Genomic DNA, 8,848 nt, shown 5'->3' with positions numbered 1-8,848 from the left:
TGCCCCCATGTTTCCTCTGTTTTTCCTGACTATCAAATTTTACCTGCCCCGTTACCCATTCTCTCTGGGCCCTGCTTTCTGGGAAACAATTAACTAATAGGGTACTGATGTACACTAATGGATGTTAATAATTGACTGCAGTTCTCTGCCCATTGATCCCCTCAGCACATTTGGATGGGAACACATCTGGAAAAGAGCAATGCCTAATTTTGGCAATTTCAGACCCATTCAAGTGCCATTTTATTGATGGATGTGGAAGAGAGTGCTTGAGCAGGCAGACTCGACCTTGAGGAAGACCGCCTGGCCCGTTAAGTTCAGACCCTGCTGATGGGCACTGCGCAGCCTACCCAGAGATGGACCTGTGTGGCCCTGGTGAGCGGAATGAAAAACGTGCGGGTGGGTACTTAGCCCTGCGCAGGGCACGCTGGGCGAACCTGCTTTGGAGATTTCGAATGCTACACTCTGGGGCATGTATAGTGAAGGCTTCCCTTTGTTACTCTGTCCCTGGTCTTCGGCAAAGCTTCTCTCGGGAGCCCTCCCCCCACCTCCACATGCACACACAGGCCTGAGAGCAAAGGTTAATCTCATTTTGAGAGAAATGACCTGAAATGTGCCCACTCAACCAACAAGAAAACGCCATGTCTCATTCAGCAGTTGGTCTTGCTGCTTTCTTGCCTCGATCAACATTTCGTGTCTCAGTCTCCCTGGTATTTCTGGGAATGTATTCTCATTTTTTTTTCTTACCCGTGACATATTTGTGGGGTTCTGTAGCAAAAGGAGGCTGGTTTTCCAGTGCTGCATTTATAAAAGAATCTTCAGTGCTTTTTAAAATTCAGCCCTTTCCCCTCTCCTTGGGCCTTTTCTATAATTGTGTCTCTACAGTCTGTGATTACTGGAGATAGTCTAAAAAACAACACCAAAGTTTAAATTTGCTGCCATGGTTTGTTTTTGTGTTTTGTTTTGTTTTGTTGTTGTTTTACTTCCAAGTATCATTAGTTCTGAAAACTTGCTGAGGCAGTCAGGCCGCAGTGCCCTCATAGAGACTTCTCTAAATGTCCAGCAGGGGGCAGCCCATTCTCACTGAAAATTTCACTGCTTCTTTTTCTTCCAGGAAGCTAATTTGTTTCAGTATTAGCTGTATTCTTTGGTATATAAATTCCAGTGTAAATGGAAATATCCGAGATACATTTTTTTACTTAAAATTTTCTAAATGCTTATTTATTTTTGAGGGAGAGAGAGAGACAGAGACAGTGCAAGCGGGGGAGGGGCAGAGAGAGAGGTAGACACAGGATCTGAAGCAGCCTCCAGGCTCCAAGGGGTCAGCACAGAGCCTGACATGGAGCTCGAACCCAGGGACCTCTCATGACTTAAGCTGAAGTCAGAAGCTTAACTGACTGAGCCACCCAGGCGGCCCTGAGCCACGTTTCTTTAGAATGCATGGTTACATTGCTGTAATGGCAAAAGTTTCCTGGAGAAAACCATACCCATAATTTATGGGGGATGGGTCATCCAAAGGTCAGTTCTTCACAGTGAATGTCAGTACTCTTTAACATGGCTTTGGTAGGATTCATAGGTAATAAAAGCTATGTGTTTGCTTGAGAGGGGGAAGCAGCTACTTTGAGGTGTAATTACCAGCTGTTTGCCCATTGTCAGGGCTCCAAACTGAGCAGACCTCATCCAACACACAGTCCTAACTCTGCCTCTGCTCACTTACTGATCTTGTCAAAGGCAACCCAAAGGGTGCTCCCCTCCGTCAGATGCTAACACATTATCCATACGGCAGCTCAAAAGAAAGTAATAGCACATAGCAGGGGCTGAGCCCCTGTAAAGGCCTTAGAATACCTTTGATTGCTCCTCCTGTGCAGGTCATTAGATGAAAAGCAAACATTTGCAGAACATTGACATTTAAAAGTATGGGGTATTCAGCTAGGCAGACAGGCCTTGGGGACCAGACAAGATCAGTTCTTTGATATAGGAGCTTGCTTTCTTTATCCGTGTGATGCCTGATAGATACCCTCTTTTGAGCTCAAACTTGATGGGGAGTTTCTTTATTTTTAATTATGGAATACTTCATGGATTTGAGAGTCCTCATTCGCATGTGCAGGGGCCATGTTCATCTTCTCTGTGTTGTTCTGGTTTTAGTCTAGGTGCTGGTGCAGGGAGCATGGTGGTTTGGGAGTCTTTTGTTTTCTTTTTACTTCTACCCTCTAGGTTGTCAGATTTGCCCTGCAGAGAAATATTATGAATAATAGCTAACATACATTAAGCATTGACTATACGTCAGGAATGTTTCCAGTTGCTTTTTTTCTTGCATAATCCTTACAACAACCTTATGAGGTTGATAACTGTTAATACCTCTTCTTAAACTGACGCCAAGAGATATTACATGTCTTGCCCGAGATCACCTAGATGGGAAGTTGCAGACCTGGGATTCAAACCTAAGCAATCTGACTCCACATCCTCTCTTAACCATGACGTTACACTCCCTATCTCAAGGCCTCTTTGAAGTCAACAGCCCTTGAGCCCCTTTTTTGGATATTATGTTTAGGTATCTGGAATGATTAGATGGGCGGAGGTAAGTCAGAGGTTCGGTCTTTTTACCACCTTCTTAATCTGCCTCCAGAACCATAGCCTGGAGTTTGAGTGAGTGTACAGATAACAGAGTCTGTCTTTCTAGGGGTTCTTTTTAGAGCACTGTGTGGTCCAGCTAATATTAATCACTCAGCTAGATCAGACAGGGAGCTGATTTCCTAAAGTCCTAGAAGTTAGTGGAAATTCCGGTTTCTGATTACAGTACCAGCTGAACTTCTGCTGAGAGGTGAGTGACGTGTCTGGGGGATTTGGCACGGGTTTGTTCTTACTCCTGTGACCTTTTTCCTAATAGTTCTGCTGGGAAGATCAGAAAAGGATGTGGGATGGGGCGCCTGGGTGGCTTAGTCGGTTAAGCGTCCGACTTTCGCTTGGGTCATGATCTCGCGGTTCGTGGGTTCGAGCCCCGCGTCGGGCTCTGTGCTGACTGCCAGCTCAGAGCCTGGAGCCTGTTTCAGTCTGTGACTCCCTCTCTCTCTGACCCTCCCCTGCTCACGCTGTCTCTCTCTCTCTCTCCTAGAAATAAATAAAACATTAAAAAATATTTAAAAAAAAAAAAAAAAAAGAAAAGGATGTGGGAGAAAATACCATCTTCAGAGGACCCTATAGGGAAAAGCTTTCGGGGGACAAGGAATATTTGAAGTAATCTCTGCCTTTACTAAATCAAACCTCTGTCTAGTTGGAACTTGGGGAGACTGTGCCCAGATGCTGAAAGCTACTACTTAGGTTGGCTGGGTCCAGTACAAGACGGGTGATAAAGGCTTATAAAAATAAAGAAGAAGGAAATCTGGAATTCGTGGACATAGCAGAGCTAGACCAAGGATAGCTGGCAGGAAAGGGCTATTACACATATTTATGAATGCCACGGGAAAGGCCGGCCAGGGAGGCAGAGTCTAGTCTAGGATGTGGGAACTAACCAAGAACCAAACGGGTTGTTTGAACATGTAATCATTCTCATTGTTCAGAATTCAAAAAACCTGAGTATCTTGGATATTGGTATTATAGACTGGTCCTGAAAGAGATAAAAGACGTTGGCAGAAAAATGGTTGAAATTGGTGTAAAATCTGTATATAGTACACAGTATATAGAAAAAAAAAAAAAGGACAAATGGATAGACTGAACATCGAAAAATCTCCCATTCTGTTCCCTCGGTACCCAGTGTTCTTCCCATTAACCAACCAATGTGATTAGTCATATTTTCCTCTAGAGCCTTTTATTTTTAATACTTATACAAGCATGTATGTCTGCATTCTACTTGCAACAAATGGTCAGATACTATATACACCATTCTGACGCGCACTCTCTTAAGATATTTTAATACTACGTGTTAAGGAGCAATCTATTATTTTCTAACATTTTTAACTTAGGTTACACCCTGCAACTTCAATAACACTGCGTACCTTGCTTTTGCATTTAACACTGTAACAGAGTTTTTGGTGAGCTGTGTGTAGCATCTGACAAGATAACAAGGGGTCTGTCCTAAGAAAGTCCCCTTGTCCCATAATAGAACGCGAATGCCCGAGACTTTTGAGAAAGGTCGCCGTGCCTTTGTGAGCTCTAGGTTTGTCATAGCCTAGGTCTGCCCTTGCGTTTGGAGAACTACTCATTCTGGCTGCTGTTCTTAGCAAATCGGGGGCTGGTGCACTTTGAGCGCAGGTCTCCAGATGTTCTCTGCTTTTGTTTGGTGTGGGCACCAACCAGTTCAGTGAGCCCTTGGTAATCAAGAACATAACATTTTACATTTGCGAAGTGATTTTCATTGACAAAGTACTTTGTGTTATGGATCTTACTCCTCCCAAGAACAGACAGAGTGAGTTGCCCATATTGTACCGATGAGAAAGCCTTTGGAAGACCTTGAGTCAGGTATTCTGACTCTAAATCATATACTGTCTTCATCCCCTCAAACTGGTCCTCTTAGTTCCCAAAGCTCAATTGATTGGAATGTTTGCCTTCCTGCTTCTACTTCTTCAGTAGATAACTATTATAATGGCTAATACTTGAGGGTTGACTCATGTCAGTCAGGTACTAATTGAAGCACTATATATGAATTATTTAATCTTAACCACGAGGTAAGCTTTATAGCCTTATGCCGAAGCCAAGATTCAGAGAGGGCAAGTTATTTGTTCAAAGTCACACAACTAGTAATTGGCAGAGCTTGGATGTCATTCCAGAGCATCCTGGCTCCAGGAAGTACTCTTAGCCAGTCTGTATTCTGCCCTGAATCAGAACTGGCTGCCCCATGTCTTTGATTTGCTCTTCCCAAGAATTCTGGAGAAGTTGTGCTCCGGAAATCCAATACTAGTTATACAGCTAGTGATGAACTGTTGCATGGAGATAGACGACGAAGCAAGGAGTAGTAATAACACCTGGTTATGAGTGTCCTAGCTTCTGCGTTCATCGTGATTCACTGTGTGGCTCCAGCCAAAGCTTCTTCCTCCTTGTCAAGTATTCCCAGCCTTGTAAAAATATAATTAAAATTTTGAGGTGAAAATATTGGAGTCCCACAGGATTAAGACAGTCTTTGTATGGGGTACCTGGGTGGCTTAGTCAGTCAAATGTCCAACTCATGATTTCGGCTCAGATCATAATCTCCCAGTTGGTGGGATTGAGCCCCACAGTACCATTAATGCTATGGTGATAATTACTGCTTTGCATTGAATTAAGCACAGACCCAGGTTAAGTACAGACCCAGGAATCAGTTTCTCAGGGTCATCCTGCTGAATGAGATTGTTGGAAAATGCCTGCATGTACCTCAGGTTTTCTGTACATGAACTGGACCATTTACCAGTTTGTTATTTTTTTAATTAAAATTTTTTTTTTCATGTACCACTTCTTGATGGCCTTTTCAATGGGATGATGCTTCTGGGTCTACCTTACGAGGACCACCTGCTTACAGGTCTCTCCCTCTTGCATTTGGCCTTCTCTTCCAGCGGGGTGGCTCTAGAATCATTGAGCTTGGATGAACATTTACTTTGTAAAGCCCCATGGATGGTGAGGAAGAAGCGATTTTGTAAATGTGAGTCAAGAGGCCAGAGAGCATGACAGTGATGTCATTCAGACTTCTTCAGCATTGGCACTGACCTTTTCTGCTGTGACACTGGGAGCTCTTACAAGCACCAGAGTTGATGTCTGTTGATCCCATCTGCTTGTGTTTCTCCGTATTCTTGATGCTTTGTCTGACGGGAGTGGGGCAAGTCTGTCCCTGTCTTCCCTTGAATCACTAGATGAGTGAGCTGCACGTGGCTGTCAGAACTCTGTGCTTTCATACTGAGAATGTCACACTGTTTACTGAGTGTTGCTTTAAACCCACAGCCTAATCTCAGCTATTTCTTGTGGCGCTCCCGTCATTAGTGTCTTGTGTGTGTTGGTGGAGGGTGGGGGTTGTGTGGAGGAGACCAGAGGAACAGTAGAGAGGAGGGGGTGTTGAAGCAGCTGAGTGCCACCGTGCTGTGTGGGTAACGCAGCTGAATTCCAGGAGCCCAGCAAGAGAGGGATCGGTTTAATCTGGCAAAAGCTGTAGCCAAATAGGGACAGACTTGCTTCTTGATAAGCAGTTTTAGCTGTCACTGGCTTTTGCTGGACAAGTGGTGGCCTCCAAAAACTCTCTTCATACTCTTCCTGAACAGCAGATTGTTGACATGGAAATTACTGTTGCAGATGTTTTTAAATCAATGACTTTGAAATATTAGCGTGTGCACAGTAAAATGCCCTGCCCGACTCTCAGAGATTCTGACTCAGTGGATCTGGGGGTGGAGGCCAGGAACCTGCATTTTTCAACACACAGCAGGTGACTCAGATGGCCCGTGGACCATGCTCCCCAAAAGACTTAGATTTTGTTCCAGTTTTCATTTGGCCCAGTTTCTGAAACAGCCTCTTTTCTGCTGCAGTCTGTTTTAATCAATTTCTTTATTGAAGGATTTATTAGCATCTCCATGTTTACTACCTGCTCCTTTCTCACCTCATCACAGTAAGTAGAGAAGGAACCAGAGGCAGTTAACTCCATTTTATTGGGGGTGCGGGGGTGGGAGGTGGAATCGAGGCATGGGAAGACCTGGGTCACAGTGAGTCAGAGGCAGAGGTGGGAATTGAAGTCCAGAATTGATGCCTCTCAAACCAGGCAATTTTCTAGGGCCTATTTTTTCAGCTTGTAATTTCATATTTAATCATAGTTACTCCGTAGGTATCCCATTCATTGAGCTTGGGTAAGGAAAGCATATCTGAGTTTTAAACAAAATAGCAGTAATTAGTGCTAATTTTCGTTCAGCAGAGTGAGGCTCATCTAAGCTTGAGCAAACGTATGGATGATGATATGTGTGGGACTTGACTTGATGCGTTTCTGTCTGTATTTGCTTCCTCTGCCATTTCTGAAGACTTTTTACAGCAAGTATAAGGCAGCCGATTTCTCCTCCCCACGCCAGTAGGAAACCCCTCTGATCTTCTAACTGGTAAAGTGCAAAATCCAGAAACCTCCTAGCTCTTTTTTTTCCTCAACCTTGAGTGGTATTTGGATCCATTTTTAAAGGAAAAGAAAATCGCGAAAACTCTCAGGCAACTTATTTTTATTACAATGTTACTTAAACTTGCAAATATAAAGTAAGAATATAATGTTCTTTTATTTATAGTTCTTATATGCTAGAAAACCAAGACAGATTTACAATTTAAATACAAGCGAGACTGAATTATCCCTCATATTGTGACAGTGGTCTTGCCTGGGAGAGCTCAGTTTCTGTTGAGTTCAAAGTGCCGGTGCCACCAAGTGACCCATGGCACTCTGCTGCTCTCAGTAGTTTTCTGTTAGAAATGCTGCAACAGTGAATTATCCTAGAATGGCAGAAGCACTGAGACACACATGCAAATGTGAGGATAGAAGTAGTGTGGCCATACTGGTTAGAAAGTGGTCCTTCAGATAATCCAGAATATGCTCATATCAGTCTCAAAAATGTTACCAACACGAAAACCAAATTGAAAACCGAGCCCTACAGAATACATCCAGACTTAATTCGAGAGAGACTGTTCAAGTCCATTAATTCCAGACTCGGATCTATCAAAAGCTCCATCTACTGGGTTGACTATTTTTTTCAGTCTCCTAAATTGTGTTTATTAATAACTTTGTTTTTGTTAATCAGACACATAGAATTACCATTTCAGAGCTTATGATCGCCATGTGTAGTTCATCACTCTAAGCTCCTTACATTGTAGCCCAAAACAAAAAACAGGGGACATCTAGTTCTGGGTGCCCTTAGAAGGGTAAATGAAAACTCTCCAGTAAGTTTTGTAAGAAAGGACTCCAGCACCTCCCCTCCTCCTACTGCTGGCCCTGAGGACTCAGTGGAGTTCTAGGGATGCCAGTTTAGCCCTTCTCTGACAGCAGAGCAGCCACTGCACCCAATCTGGAAGGATTAAAGCTTGTCCTAGTTTTGCGTGATTGTTGTACTTGTAGCACGCTAAAGACTTAAAAGAGGGAGGAAGAATAAAAAAAAAAAAAAACAACAGAAGGCACCATTCCAGTACGAAACTGAAAAGGAACACAAAAACAAGAGAGCAGCATGTTTTTAACAGCTTGCATGGAAAAAGCGGAAAAAATATTGACTGGGGAGTTTGGACAGCAGCGTTCATTTTCTCTCGCCGCCCGCGGTATTTGTCTTACGGAGCAGGAGCCAGATACAACCCTGGCTCGCAGGCCAGAGGAAGAGGTGGAGGGGTGCTGCGTGAGCTTGAGGCTAGCGGGGAAATTCGGGCCGGAGACCCGGTGGCTCAGAGCCAGGACGAAGGCAGGGGAGGCGCTAAATCTGATTTCCTCCTGCCCTGGGGCATCCTCTTGGGTCCGTGAGTCCGGGGAGCAGGGCTCGCTCGCATCACTCACGTAGGTCCTCGACCTCGTCAGCCCACCATGAGCGGAATGAATTCCTGTCCCTGTTTCTTTCGGCTGCGTAAAGGATGCGGGGGCTCCATTCGCTTCCTCAGCGCACCCTTCTTCTGGAGTGCAGACCTGCAGCTGCCGCAACGGGGTCCACGCAGGGGCCTCTGCCAGTGGGGCCGGGACTCCGCTCCCCAACTTCGGAGGAGCTGGAGCGCCGGCCTTAGCTCTGCCTGCCCGGGCGCGGGGCGGGGCCCGGGCGCGGGGCGGGGCCCGGGCGCGGGGCGGGGCCCGGGCGCGGGGCGGGGCCCGGGCGCGGGGCGGGGCCCGGGCGCGGGGCGGGGCCCGGGCGCGGGGCGGGGCCCGGGCGCGGGGCGGGGCCCGGGCGCGGGGCTGGCTGCG

The 8,848-nt window shown here is 45.6% G+C and overlaps 1 non-coding gene across 1 annotated transcript; it reads right to left on the bottom strand.

The window, feature by feature from the left end:
• Positions 1 to 2,054: 2,054 nt before the first annotated feature.
• Positions 2,055 to 2,166, bottom strand: LOC120229933. The gene has a single exon (XR_005527879.1). It is a non-coding gene; the product is annotated as a U6 spliceosomal RNA (small nuclear RNA).
• Between the last annotated feature and the right edge of the window lie 6,682 nt (positions 2,167 to 8,848).

This window comes from Hyaena hyaena, unplaced genomic scaffold (assembly GCF_003009895.1).
Source record: "Hyaena hyaena isolate Hyena2069 unplaced genomic scaffold, ASM300989v1 scaffold_36, whole genome shotgun sequence".
Classification (NCBI taxonomy): domain Eukaryota; kingdom Metazoa; phylum Chordata; class Mammalia; order Carnivora; family Hyaenidae; genus Hyaena; species Hyaena hyaena.
Note: the sequence above shows the minus strand (reverse complement) of the source record. Positions and strands in the feature narration are given on the sequence as shown.